Source organism: Salmo salar, chromosome ssa02, assembly GCF_905237065.1.
Source record: "Salmo salar chromosome ssa02, Ssal_v3.1, whole genome shotgun sequence".
Classification (NCBI taxonomy): Eukaryota; Metazoa; Chordata; class Actinopteri; order Salmoniformes; family Salmonidae; genus Salmo; species Salmo salar.
This window is the reverse complement of record NC_059443.1, coordinates 34,542,415-34,557,150: the sequence shown is the minus strand read 5'-3', so window position 1 is coordinate 34,557,150 and position 14,736 is coordinate 34,542,415. Positions and strand designations below refer to the sequence as shown.

General features: G+C 39.4%; 1 long non-coding RNA gene across 1 annotated transcript; it reads left to right on the top strand.

Annotated features, from left to right (window-relative positions):
• The first annotated feature begins 2,377 nt into the window (after nucleotides 1-2,377).
• LOC123729126 (uncharacterized) lies at nucleotides 2,378-9,869 on the top strand. The gene is made up of 2 exons (XR_006760856.1): nucleotides 2,378-2,618; nucleotides 6,404-9,869. It is a non-coding gene; the product is annotated as an uncharacterized lncRNA (long non-coding RNA).
• Nucleotides 9,870-14,736: the final 4,867 nt, after the last annotated feature.

Here is a 14,736-nt window from a genome sequence, read left to right as displayed (position 1 = left end):
CGTAAAAAAGCGATAATATTCCGACCGGGAAAGCGTGTTTACGTACAAAAGAGAGAGAAAACAAAAGCATGGGATCCCCTCGTGCACAAGCCTGAGTCTCATAGTACTGTGACTGGCCACTATCCAAACGCACTAATGTTTTTCAACCAGGGGCTGCCTCGATATCGTTCAGCTTTTTGCCGCCTTCTGAGAGCCCATGGGAGCCGTAGGAAGTGTCATGTAACAGCAGAGATCCCCTGTATTGGATAGAGATAATCAAGAAGGCCAAGAAATGGTCAGACAGGGTCCTTCCTGTACAGAATCTTCTCAGGTTTTGGCCTGCCAAATGAGTTCTGTTATACTCACAGACACCATTCAAACAATTTTAGAAACTTTGGAGTGTTTTCTATCCAAAGCTAATAATTATATGGATATTCTAGTTTCTGGGCAGGAGTAATAATCAGATTAAATTGGGTACGTTTTTTATCCGGCCGTGAAAATACTGCCCCCTAGCCATAACAGGTTAAACATAAAAAACTATTGTTTGCCTATACGTGTATTGTTTTTGCATAATAATAGCCTGCATGCAGTGAGGGTGTAGATTTATTTAGATTCAGCTTCCCTTTGAGTCAATGACAGCACTGGTATAGGCCCATAGCTGTCCGGTAACTAAACGCCTGAGTCTCAATACCAGGTTATACAGTATATTCTTATACACTGAGTGTACAAAACATGAAGAACACCTTCCTAATATTGAGTTGCACCCCCTTTTGCAGTCAGAACAGCCTCAATTCATCGGGGCATGAATTGAGGCTGTTTCCCACAGTTGTGTCAAGTTGGCTGGATGTCCTTTGGGTGGTGGACCATTCTTGATACACAAGGGAAACTGTTGCAGCGTTGCAGTTCTTGACACACTCAAACCGGTGCGCCTGGCACCTACTACCATACCCCGTTCATGTCACGTCCTGACCAGTATAGGGGTTATTTGTGATTGTAGTTTGGTCAGGACATGGCAGAGGGTATTTGTTTTATGTGGTTCGGGGTGGTGGTTTGTTTAGAAGGGTGTTTGATTTATTATTTCCGGGTTTTGGGTTATGTTCTATGTTTTTGTAATTCTATGTTCTTTCTAGTTTAGTATTTTCTATGTTAGGTAATTGGGTGTTGGACTCTCAATTGAAGGCAGGTGTTTGTAGTTGCCTTTGATTGAGAGTCCTATATATAGGGATGTGTTTTGTTTGTTAATTGTGGGTAGTTGTTTTTGCATTGCGTTGGTGTAGCATGCAAAACTGTTTCCTGTTGTCGTTTCTTTGTTTATTGTTTTTTTGGTGTTCACATTTAAGAAATTATCATGTTGAGCACGCAACCCGCTGCGCCTTGGTCCTCTCTTCACGAAGACAGCCGTTACAGTTCAAAGGCACTTAAATCTTTTGTCTTGCCCATTCACCCTCTGAATTGCACACATACACAATCCATGTCTCAACTGTCTCAAGGCTTAAAAATCCTTCTTTGACCTGTCTCCTTCCCTTCCTTTACACTGATTGAAGTGGATTTAATAGTTGACATCAATAGGGTTCATAGCTTTCACCTGGTCAGTATATGTCATGTAAAGAGCAAAGGTTCCTGTTTTGTTCATTTGAGTACATCGCCATTGTGTGCTTTGAACTACAATGCATAAAAGAACCACCAGAGAGCTCTGTGGGGCTTTGTATGCCAGGCCCATCAGTGAGTTTTAGATTAGTGAACAACAATGGGGATTTGGTTTTTGCAAGCAGTCTGACCCATCATTCTTAAATGTGGAAGACGAACTGCTTGATGTCTGGCTCAGAGAAAATCATGTTCATCGAACACTGAGGTCAAATAACCCACTCTCTGTGACCCAAAACAGTATTGGTCTGCTTATATTATGAATCAAGTAATTCAGTCACATCTTACCACTGAGGTATGTCTATTGTAGCCTATTACTCACAGACCATTAAGCAACTGACTTGCATGGTCATCATTGTTTTTTGAATGAAAAATAATTTGGATATTAAGTTATAGTTTGGTAGCCTGGACTATGGTGGGACTCAGGGAATGGGATATGAGTCAAAACCAAGATGCTAGTCTGTGCAAGGTTTCTCTACATGTTTCTTCCAGCGAAGTAAAAAAAATGTTTTATATCAAAGGCCAGAATTTAGTCTTTTCGATGTGTTATCTCTATTTATTGAGATATTCTGAACATTTTGCAAGAATTATCTAACAATGATGTTTTGGAAGAACCAGTTATTCGTATATGTCTCAAATAGAAGCTTATCAATTTGCTATGTCATGAAACACACAGACAGAACCACACCTTGCTTTCTCTCGTGCACTTACACCTGTACGGATGGATTACTATGGCAACAGGTTGCCACTGGCGACGAGATAGCCTACTACATCTCTTTGGTGGGAGTGAGTGAGGGGGACGACAAAAGCTCTGGGTGGATGAGCAGGCAGAAATATTAACAGCTTGAAAGAAAGAGAATGAAAATGGGTATGTTTAGATAAAATGCTTGTTATTGTTTTTCTCGCAAAATACTGAAAAATATTACGCTATTCATAAATGTATTGCCTTTGGTGCGCGCGCTGACGGAATTTCCCGCGCTCTTCTGATACAACAGGTAAGCGTCACGCCATCTTCTCACTAGTCTAAAGTAGGCCTAATACATAAATTATTTTGAATAATGTTTTGGTAATTTATTTTAGCATTTAAATGCCATGCTGCTCATTGAGTGACATTAAAGAGACAAACTTGCCTATTTTTGTGTATTGTCATTTTGGCACCTGCGCACAGGCGAGAGAATGCCTTGAATTTTCCTTTTAATTTCCCAATGTCGCACTGATAGAATATTTTCTGATATCGATTGCTATTGTAATAGTCTATAAACTCTTACAAAACATCTGAAAATAAACATGTATTTAAGGGTGTGTCCTGTTTTCTAAAAATAGCTGTTTCTATTATCAAAATGGTGTGGCTTGTCAATGCGCAACACGTGCCATTCTGTTACATTATATCAGAAGTCAGTAGATCCCAGGCAAGTATGTGTTTGTTATGAGATATAGCCTACATTATGCTTTCTCGACACTGTAGAATCAGTAACAAAACGTATGGAACCCCTCTTATAAAAGTATGATTCTCCAGTTTGACTAATAAAAACATATTTAATTAATGCTGTTCACAGCCCTCCCTACAAAATGACACTAGAAGTCAGCTGTAGAATAAAATCATAAATCAAAACAAAACTCATTCTCTTGCCACTTCCATAGTCAACTCTGTCCATGTCTACACAGGCATGAACAATCATATTCATTAATGTGTCAACTGCCTCCTTGATTCTTTGTGTAACTGAGGCTTCCATAATGCAATGACAATGCAAAAAGGTCAAGTAAATGTGAGGAGACTTGATTTTATATTGCTTAACAACAATCAGCAGAGTAAAATGCGGTTGCTAGACTTAATTGCTCAATGAAAGTACCTTGAAGGGACAGAATTAAAGAACCGGAGGAGGTAGCTTATATCAAAAGCACTGCTTAAACATGTTCTTTTTTTTTGTAGTCTAAATTATTAATTTCATCATGGTAAGAAATGGATATTAGCTTACATTCATCAACAAGTATATTGTATTAACTAATATTGATTTACATCAGACTGATTTTTTTTTTTTTTTAGTAAACCAGACAAAACATTATTTTGGTTCCTTTTCCTTCATCTGTGCTTACTGCTACATCACCTGTCACTTTCCTCTGGCAACACTATAAATCAGCAGGGTGAAATATCATTCTTGAGCCCTAAGTGTGATGGATTACAGGATGTTCATCCTCTGCCCATCACAGAGAAGCAGGGTTGAAGGCTTCTCTCCTGAGAGTCACTGGCAGAGATATGTCTAGAACAAAGGGCTCTTTCGTCTTCCTCCTCACCATAAGCCATCACATAACACCACCGGCTTTGCCTGTCATCCCCTCCCAGGTGACGTTCTCAATCTCTGTGACAACGCTTAACGCTTACAGAACCATGAGGCCTAAATCCAGCCCAAAAGAGCCTCTTAAAGCTCACAGTCGAGAGAGCAAAACACTCTTACACAATGCTGCTGCTTGGGGCCTGAACCATTCAAAGCAACAGGGAGCCACCCTGCTCCAGTTTAAGAGTGTTACCACACACTCTGCTGGCATTGTGTTTGCTGCCCCCGCTTGGCTTGTCCTTTTACATGGCCATGTTGCAGTGTTCTGATGTAGACAAGCCAGTAGTTAGAATACTTTTTACCCTTGCAAGTATTTACTATTCTTGCCTAGCCTCTAGATTAGTAGACCAAGAAAGAATCTAAAATACATTTTTATTTCCACTGTAAAGCATTGTGGCGATTTTAGCATGTAAATCTTGGTGGGGCAAAAAAAAAAGTGGGATAGATGCCAACAAAGCCACTACACAACACAAAAATATACATTAATTGCACTCTACCACTGCTACACCTGGCTATCAGCGAAGGCTTGTCTGGCAGCGAAACAGTTCATTCAGCCTCATTTGCTGCCTTTTAAAAAAACATAGCTGATATGGCTGATTTGCTTAAACAAATGTGGTTTCTACTGACAATTGAGATGTACAATCTATGGCATAAGGGGGTTGACAAGCGGATCAGAGGCAATCCGTAATTTCGATTAAGACATTAATGAGCGAGCTAGGACGGACGTAGTCGATATAACTATTTGTTCAGCACCTTTGAAATGTACAGAGACCGAATTCAGAACATGGGCCGTTCTTACAGTGTTCTCCCTGTACACCAAGTCAGAACCATAGGATAAATGAAGGGGGCATATGAGCAGACAATGAAAGGTCTTACAATATTCAATGATTACATTTCTCAAAAACAAGTTATAGGCTACCACCAAGTCAGAACAGTAGGCAAAATTAAGAGGTGAAAATAGACCAAATTATTAGGGTGAGGCACATGGGCTACTAACAGATTACTACACAACATACATTTAGTTTATTACTTTATTACTTTCTTAGCTACAGTAAAAATATCTTTATGGCATATTAAATCATTTATGCAGCAGTATATAAGACATTTTTGGACTCACCTTGTTGTGCTGTGCTCACTTGAACAGGAACATGGCGGTCCTTCGTGGGCAAATTTTGTCATCAAACTTTGTCATAAAAGTCTGTCATTCTCTGGATTTAGGATGCTTTCAAGACAACTGGAAACTGGGAAAAAAAAGGTTGAATCATGATGACGTCAGTGATCTTCAGGTCGTAGCTCTAAAAAGAGTTCCGGATTTACAATTCCGAGTTGGGTGAAAGTTCCAAACGGATTTTCCCAGTCGTAATTCATTTTTCCCGAGTTCCCAGTTGTCTTGAACTCACTAAAGTCAGATTTTGCAGTTCCGAGTTAACAGTTGTTTTGAGCGCGGCACAAATCTTGCTTCATTTACAGCACGGCCAATGTTGAATGTTTATAATTTTAAACTAGGAAAAGAGACCCTTAATCTTAGACTTGGAACCACACAGCCACTCTACTGAATAGCAGGCTAATGATTGCTTTGCAATGCTTGCAGTTAGCTACTGATTCCTTCCAAACCACTCATTGTTGAATTTGCAATTTCCAACTTGTTGTGTAATGTTTATGAGTTTTATGAGTTTTATCTATACTTTATCTTCATTATTTCTCTTCATATGACAAGGATTAGCCAGTCAACTTGATTCATTTATTTATTTAACTAGGCAAGTCAGTTATGAACAAATTCTTATTTTCAGTGACGGCCTAGGAACAGTGGGTTAACTGCCTTGTTCAGGGGCAGAACAGATTTTTACCTTGTCAGCTCGGGGATTCGATCTTGCATCCTTTCGGTTACTAGTTCAACGTTCTAACCACTAGGCTACCTGCTGGCCCATTCGTGATGATGACTGGTAGCAAAGATTTTTATAGTATGATGTTGACATGATCAGTCCAATCAAAGCTACTGTATAACATGATTTGACATCATTTTATCTGTGGCCAATGACCTTGAGCCTTCTTGGATGGGCACTTCAACTCTATGGCAGCACCCAAGGGGCTAGAATTTCCGATGTCTACCCTTAGACTTGGCGGTGACGTAGTGTCCTCATGAGTGACAGAACACTGAGCCAGTCATGGCGCAACACTCCGTATTTTCTGCTGGCTTGCCCCACCACCACAGAAAGCACTAAGCTAGGCTGAAACACCTGCATTTTGGAGCTGCCTTACTCAAGAAAACAAAAAAGAGACCATGTTTGTATGCAGCTTTATTAAATCAAATATATATATTTTACATTGTTTGCAAACTGATATGTGACATGCAAAACAGGAAAACCCCACCTGCCCTGAATGGCGGCTCGCCACTGATTATATACAATGCATTTACTCATATTTGATTGGTTTGGTTTTCCCTACAGGAGCCACCAGTGCTCCAGTATCTTCCCACATCTGTAAGTGATTGTCTGAGGAAGGCAGGAGGAGCAGTGACGAGATGGATGAGGGGTCCAGGATGGCTGAGGGGAAGGCTGCCTTTGTCTTTGTCCTCCTCCTCTTCATCGCCCTGGCCTTGCTCATCGTGCGCTGCTTCCGCATCCTGCTGGACCCATACCGCAGCATGCCCTCCTCCAACTGGACAGACCACACAGAGAAGGACACGTTTGACTACCGCATTGTCTAAGGAGGACCTAAGCAGCTCCCTCGACACTGTATTGCAGTTGAAGCACTGACAACTATTGCAATGCTCGAGGAGCAACTTTGTTTATCCATTTTGCCCAAGGACCACATGCTATATGACTGCCGGTGCCAAACCACCAGGGACCCCTTTGTATTAGATGCAGCCTTCGAGCATGCATCACCTAAGGCCTTTGTCTGCTCTATTGTAACATGTTATATCAATTCCTTCACCAATTACTGCAGTCATGAGCAGTAATAGCCAGCCCTTATCACCCTAATGACAACACATACGAGTGATTCCATACGAAACCAGGGGGGAAAAAGGCCATCATTTTGCTGATTAAAAAAAAGAAAAGATTTCATCCATAGAATGGTCCTTTGAAAGAATGATTGTTGACATATATTTGACATTTGTATCTAAAAGCATAATTGAAAAATAATTGATCAAAGTTGTCATATTTATGACATTTTGGCCATACTCAGGCCTCCTTAAATACGCCATCATGTTTAATCTGTATGGGCTGCAAAGATGAAAATTTGTGTAATATTGGGGTAATAATTGGTGTAACCGCTTGCTCTGTAATATGAGTAGCATTTATATTTAAAAATGTTTTATGAATGTTGAAAGAACAACATTTTTGATTTGGCACATTTGTTTTGATATTGTTGAACATAATACTCTACGGCCCTCCCACATAAGGAACTCCCTTAATTGAAAGGAAAAACCAAAAACCTGCAGACACTCGGCCCTCCGTGGAATGAGTTTGACACCCCTGCTCTACGGGCATATCAAAGTTCCAGAGTGGGATCTATGCTACTTTTATAGTTATGATCCAGTTTATTAACATTACCAAAATGGAATCAAAATGGTCGACCTCTGCTGGTGATTTGCATGATGTGCAATGATGCAAGTAAAAGGAGGGCTGTGATTGGTTACATTGCCTGCTGTGCCAATTTCTCTATATAAAATGGGCTATAAAATGAAAACTAGCAGAGATCTCACTCTGGAACTTTGATATGCCCCTAGAGTATATTATGTTCAACAATATATTGAAACATTTGCCAAATACATATTTTTTTCTATATTCATGTTTTATATTTTCAATATTCATGTTTATATTTTTCAATATTCATAAATGAATGTACAAAAATGTTATTGAAATGTTAATACTACTCATATTACAGAGCAAGCATTAAAGTTTCATATGACACCAATTTTTGCTTTTTAGCATCTACAGATGAAACATTATGGAGTCTTAAAGGAGGCCTGGGTATGGCAAAAATGCCATAATATGGCAACTTTGATTCAGTATTTCTCAATTATGCTTTTAGATACAACTGTCAAATATATGTCAACAATCCTTCCTCCAAAGGACCATTCTATGGATTAAATGTTGCAAAAATCCCCAAATCATCATATTTTGTTTGTTCTGGTTTCGTATGGAATCACTTATAAGGAACATCTTCTACCAAGTAGTCTAACACTATAGGCATCACCTAAGGTACCTGCTGTAACACCTATCAAATCTATCTCCTGAAGACACTCTCCAGGCAACCTTGTTGCCACTACTATTGCATCATATCACTACCCCGTCCCCTTAACCTTCCTTGGTAGTCTTAAACAAACCTAGTTAGAAAAAGAAGTGAACACCTCACACACATGGTTATGGGTTTAAAAAAATAAGACACCTTTACCATGTCAGATATAGAGTTGAAATATATTCAATTTTGAGTTTGCATCTCAATATTACATTTTATAGACATCACAGAGTACTGAAATATAACACAACCGTTTGACATAGCAACACTGGATGTTTATTAATTATGAGAAATATGAATAACATTCCACCCATGAGACCACTTTTGGTCATTTGACTGCTGGAAAGGGCTACAGGTGCTCTATGCAACAATTCCTCCTGCAAATAGGCCTACATTTCAATTGTGTACTTGTAGTAGTAAAGGAATAAAACTCCATGTAAGAACAAGAAAAACATTTGAATGCCGTTTGAAGCTATAAAGTTGCTTGTTTGCTGCAAGTTCCTCAGTGTATACAGTGGATTTTTTTTACTTCAATTGTCCACTTTGGCTAAGGTACAAAATGCACAAACAATCAATCAAGCATTGCTCCAAAAAAAATACACTTACACAGAAAAGACAAATGTGGTTACATTTATGCCAACCAGCGCCTTGTGCACTCACAAAGACCCTCACCCTCATTGAGCTGGTTAATACTTTTTGAAATTGGAAGACAGATATTTCCTTTAACATCAGCCAGCCTATAACATACCATTGATATTCAGATCCATATCTTTGTCACCCAAGTTATTTGTTTTCTTGCCATCACGGAAAGAGAGGTAGACAATGTTTCAAAGTATCCTTTAAAGAGACTTCATTGTTTTTTGGGTGGCTTCAGTGGGCCTTAGATGTTTGATGTCAGCAATGGGATAAGTGTTAACTATTCAATGTCTGCAATCAAAAAAATGACAAATAGACAACTTTGTCACTTTTTATGGAAAGGATCCAGAGTCATAAATCTGAATGACCAAATGAGGTTTATTGAAATGTTTACTGTGCCGTAACTTGTGCCTAATTATGAACATCTAGATGAGCATTTTAGGGAAATGAGTCGAAAAGATTCATACCAGTAGTTCTGTTGTAGATAGCATCTTGCTATAGTTCTATGTAATATCATTTTCATATCTGAAATAAAATAAGCATATCACTGCCCACAGATGGCATGTTAGCAGTGTGCTACATCTGAACAGATTATCACACCTTGGACTATCCCTTTATGGACAATGTCTGTGTCTCTTAATTTGGGCAACTCCTTAACTGTACGCCTTATAGAGTAGCATGTTTACAGATAGTCAATAGCTGACAGAAAAATATGTTATGCACTTCAAGCAGATGTCATACACCTACCAAATGAGTGTGCTTTCACACTTTGACATGTGATGTTCTTGTGATATACTGTGGTCTTTTCCTATCACAATGTATCAGTTTAGTGGTACCTTTCTGTGCACAAGTGTCTGCATGTTTTTGCAAAATTTCCCCTCCAAGCATGTTGAGTGCTTTACACATGTTGATGCTGCTGTTATTTAGTTGGTACAGTACAGTATTCACTGTCAACGTTTGAGCCTTCTTTTGAATGTGTATTACGCTTGCCTTGAGCCTCTTTCCTTTCATAATAAAAGTAATTACGATGCATTACCTTTTTCGTTTTTTGTTTTAATATGTCAATCATCAGACAAAAAGTTAAGGGAAAAAAACATAATTATTATTTTTAATTATGCCCTTTCCAAGCTCATGATATGGGTAAAAACATTAACACTTTCTCTTTAACATATTTTCAGCTTGTGGCAGTGGTGGCTCGCAGCCGTCTGTATCATTTGTGTGAACCCAGGCACTTTGTCTGGCTCTCATCAGGCCAATAGACACACCTGCTATTGCTCCAGCCGCAGGCAATGGCTGCTCTTTCGAGCGAGACGGATCCAATACCATGCAGAATAACAATTCACTGTGACACACAAATGGTGTGCCTTGATATATATATAATTATTGCATAGACAGACAGGGAGGGGAACCTATTTAATATTACATCTAAAAACATTCATGTACAATCATTTTGTGAAATATTAAAACGCTTGTGTAAAGCAATAAGCAATTGTTATTATGCCATTTAGTACAATGCTGTTACATATCTTTCAAAAAAGCTGTAGAGGTCTTCAGTAATTCATATTATCTACCTTAAATGTTTTCCAAATATATTTTTGATATTTTCAACACTTCTCTTTGTCTGTTTTTTAAAGATACCCATACACTAACATTGGAACATGGAATACAAAGCCTTTGTGTGTCTTCCTGCTAGAAGCAGGCATTCCATTCCCATATCCACACACTCTACTACAGTAATTTTGAGTTCTCTGCTCATGGTAAGGACATAAACCTGTGGAGATCAATAACTATCAATTATCAATAACTGATAATGACTCTTGTAAAGGAAATGCACCCATTAATTACATGAGTATTTTAAAGGCACAGTGCAGTCAAAAACTTGACTTTCCTGTGTTTTATATACAGTGGGGTCTGACATTATTGATGTAACAGTTTAGCTTCCGTCCCTCTCCTCGCCCCAACCTGGGCTCGAACCAGGGACCCTCTGCACACGTCAACAACTGACACCCACGAAGCATCGTTACCCATCGCGCCACAAAAGCAACGGCCCTTGCAGAGCAAGGGGAACAACTACTTCAGGTCTCAGAGCGAGTGACATCACCCGATTGAAACGCGCGCACCACCGCTAACTAGCCATTTCACATCGGTTACACTTGCACACTTGATAAAGATTAGCAAAAATGTATGTATAAAATAAATCATTCAAATAGTTATAGTTATTTTGTATGCTACATTTTTGGGGGGAAGGATATTATTGTATACTAGTACAATTGCTCAGAGAAAAGATTTTGTTTAACAAGTAGTGCTTAACTTGGGTAGGATCTCACTGGAGCTTAGTACCTGCACCTCAAATGTTCCTGTTCCTCTTATAGAATATTAGCTCAAAATTATTGTGGCGCTCCTGCACCTAAATATAAACTGTACCGTCACCCAAAATGACTACCGGAACCAATTTCAATCCAAGTCAAGCACAGTTAAGAAGTCATATATTTTCTTCTCAAAAGGGTAGGGGTCAAAATTATTCACACCCCTATTTTCAATACCTTTCGATACCTCACCTTGCGAGGATAACGACACTGAGCCTTTTTCTAAAATGTTTTATGAGTTGAACACATTGGGAAGGATCTTAGACCATTCCTCCATACAAAATCCTTTGACGGGGCTGCAGTGGAGCCGGTCGAGAGCTTCAAGTTACTCGGTGTCCAAATCAGTAAAGACTTAAAATGGTCCAAACACAGTCGTGAAGAAGGCGCGACACCGCCTCTTGCCCCCTCAAGAGGTTGAAAAAAGTTTGGCATGGGCCCTCAAATCCTCCAAAAGTTGTACAGCTGTACCATTGAGAGCATTTTGACTGGCTGCTTCACAGCCTGGTATGGCAATAGCACCACCCTCGATCGCATGGCGCTACAGGGTGGTGCGGACAGCCCAGTACATCACTGGGGACGAGCTCCCTGCCATCCAGGACATCTACAGTATATTAGGCGGTGTGGTAGGAAGGCCTGGAAAATTGTTAATGACTCCAACCACCCAAGCCATAGACTATTCTCTCTGTTTCCGCATGGCAAGCAGTACCGGTGCATCAAGTTTGGCACCAACAGGCTCTTGAACAGCTTCTATCCCCAAGCAATAAGACTGATAAATAGCTAACAAAATAGCAACACTGAGTATCTGAATTAACCTTGTATGTTAATTTTATTTTTTATTTTTGCACTGTTTCTATGTACGCTCACACACAGGCCCCACACACACGTACACACCCACTCACATACAAGCTGATGCTACTCTGTTTATCTTATATCCTGTTGCCTAGTCACCTTACCCCTATACATATCTACCTCCATCACTCCAGTATCCCTTCACATTGTAAATATGGTATTGGAACTGACCGTGTACAGTGCATTTGGAAAGTATTCAGACCCCTTGACTTTTTCCATATTTTGTGACGTTACAGCCTTATTAAAAAATGTATTAAATAATTTTTTCCCCCTCGTCATCTACACACATGACGTAACAAAATGTGGAAAAAGTCAAGTTGTCTGAATATTTTCTGAATACAAGTATGCTTAATTACTTACTTATTGTGTTCTTCATAATTCTTATTTCTCATGTGTTTTTTTTTCTCCTAGTATTACATTGTTATTGATTATTGCATTGTTGGGTTTAGAGTTGAAACTTCCAGATCCTTGATATCCTTAGTCTGCACTTATGGACTGCCGTCTACATTTCAAACCACAAGTCCGGAGACTGAAATGGCCATTGCAAAATGTTGATTTTGGGGCCAATGATCAATTTCTTTGTGGATTTTGATGTGTGCTTGGGGTTATTGTCTTGCTGGAAGATCCGCTTGCTGCAAAGTTTCAGCCTCCAGGCTGAGGCAACCAGGTTTTTGGCTAAAATATCCTGGTACTGGGTACAGTTCATGATGCCATTGACCTTAACAAGGGCCCCAGAACCAGTGGAAGCATAATAGCCTCATAACATCAAAGATCCACCACCATATTTTACAGTAGTATGGAATTATTTTCTGCTCATGCATTCTCATTTCGACGCCAAACCCACCACTGGTGTGCGTGACCATTTTTGCAATGGCCATCTGTCTCCGGACTTGAAACCCAAACCCAATCGAATTGAAGAGGGCAGTCCATAAGCGTAGACGAAGGATATCAACGATCTGGAAGGATTCTGTATGGAGGAATGGTCTAAGATCCCTCCCAATGTGTTCTCAACAACAAAAAATGAAAGGCTCAATGCCGTTATCCTTGCAAGGTGAGGTATTGAAAACGGGTGTCAATAATTTTGACCCCTACCTTTTTGCGAAAAAAAAGATGACTTGTTAAACACAATCTCTTTCTCTGAGTATTAGTATAAAATAATATAATTTCCCCCCTTTTTTTGGCATTCAATATACCTCAGTATTTGAATGATTTATTTTATACATTCATTTTTGCTCATCTTTATCAAGGGTGTCAATAATTTCAGACCCCACTGTATATTTCCACACTATAAGATTGGAATAATATTATGAAATTGTGAAAATGATGTTACATTTTCAGCTTCCCCCTCCCCATACATACCAATCGGTGTGTTTAGTGGCTCTTGAAGGTCTACTACACACGCTCAGCCACCTTACATATACTGTATGTACTGACTATATTTCATTCCCAAAGGGGCTGTTTTAGTTTTTCTGCTGTAATCTATGCAAGTTTATTTAATGGTCCGTAAACAGTTTTCTTGGGAATGTTCCCGTGAGTGGGAATGGCCATGAGTAGGACTTAAAGGGGATATTGGAATTACACAATCGATTTTGCAGTGCAGGGGAATGATTCCTCTGTTTGGGTACAACATTTATCTTACCTCCATTTACTGACAAGAGGAAGAAATGGGCATAGAGAAAACTAGCTACAGGATACATGTCCAGTAGGTAAAAAGGGAAAATAAATCTAACCAATATCCTTTGAAAAGACTCCTGGGCCTTTAAGGTACATGCACTTCATATTACTTCTTTCTTCTAAGCTTCTTGGGTTGAAACATGGTGCACAGCTCATACCATGACCACATAGAGAGACTGATGTACTATGGTACATTGCTGAAACCATCAAAGCTGTATAAAAGAACAGAATAGACAATGTACATGTACAGCTAAGCACTTAAAAAAATTGCTTGTAATTTTCCTGATTGGTCACCAGGGACATCATTGTGAAATGAATGCTATAAATAGAGGTGAGGTTGGACGAGCTTATTAAGCAGTCCTCCAGAGAAAATATGAAATTAAAAAAACCTCTCAGGCTCAACGAGACAAAAAATAAATGCCCCATTTTGCCAATTAAAATCATTAAAACTAATCAGTCAGGACTAATTCAAAACACATAAGATTGTATATGCCTGCAGGTATACACGGAGTACAAAACATTAGGAACACTTTCCTAATATTGAGTTGCACCCCCCCATCGGGGCATGGACTCTACAAGCTGTCGAAAGCATTCCATAGGGATGCTGGCCCATGTTGACCCCAATGTTTCCTACAGTTGTGTCAAGTTGGCTGGATGTCCTTTGGGTGGTGGACCATTCTTAATACACACGGGAAACCTACTACCATCCCCAGTTCAAAGGCACTTCAATCTTTTGTCTAGCCCATTCACCCTCTGAATGGGACACATACACAATCCATGTCTCAGGGCATAAAAATCATTATTTAACCTGTTTCCTCCCCTTCACCTACACTGATTGAAGTGGATTTAACAAGTGGCATCAATAAGGGATCATACCGTTCACCTGGGTTCACCTGGTCAGTCTGTCATGGAAAGAGCAAGTGTTCCTAATGTTTTGTACACTCAGTGTATGTAGATGCAGTTTGTCGATGAGCAATAGTCATATAATAAATAAATCAAAAGGACAAGTAGCA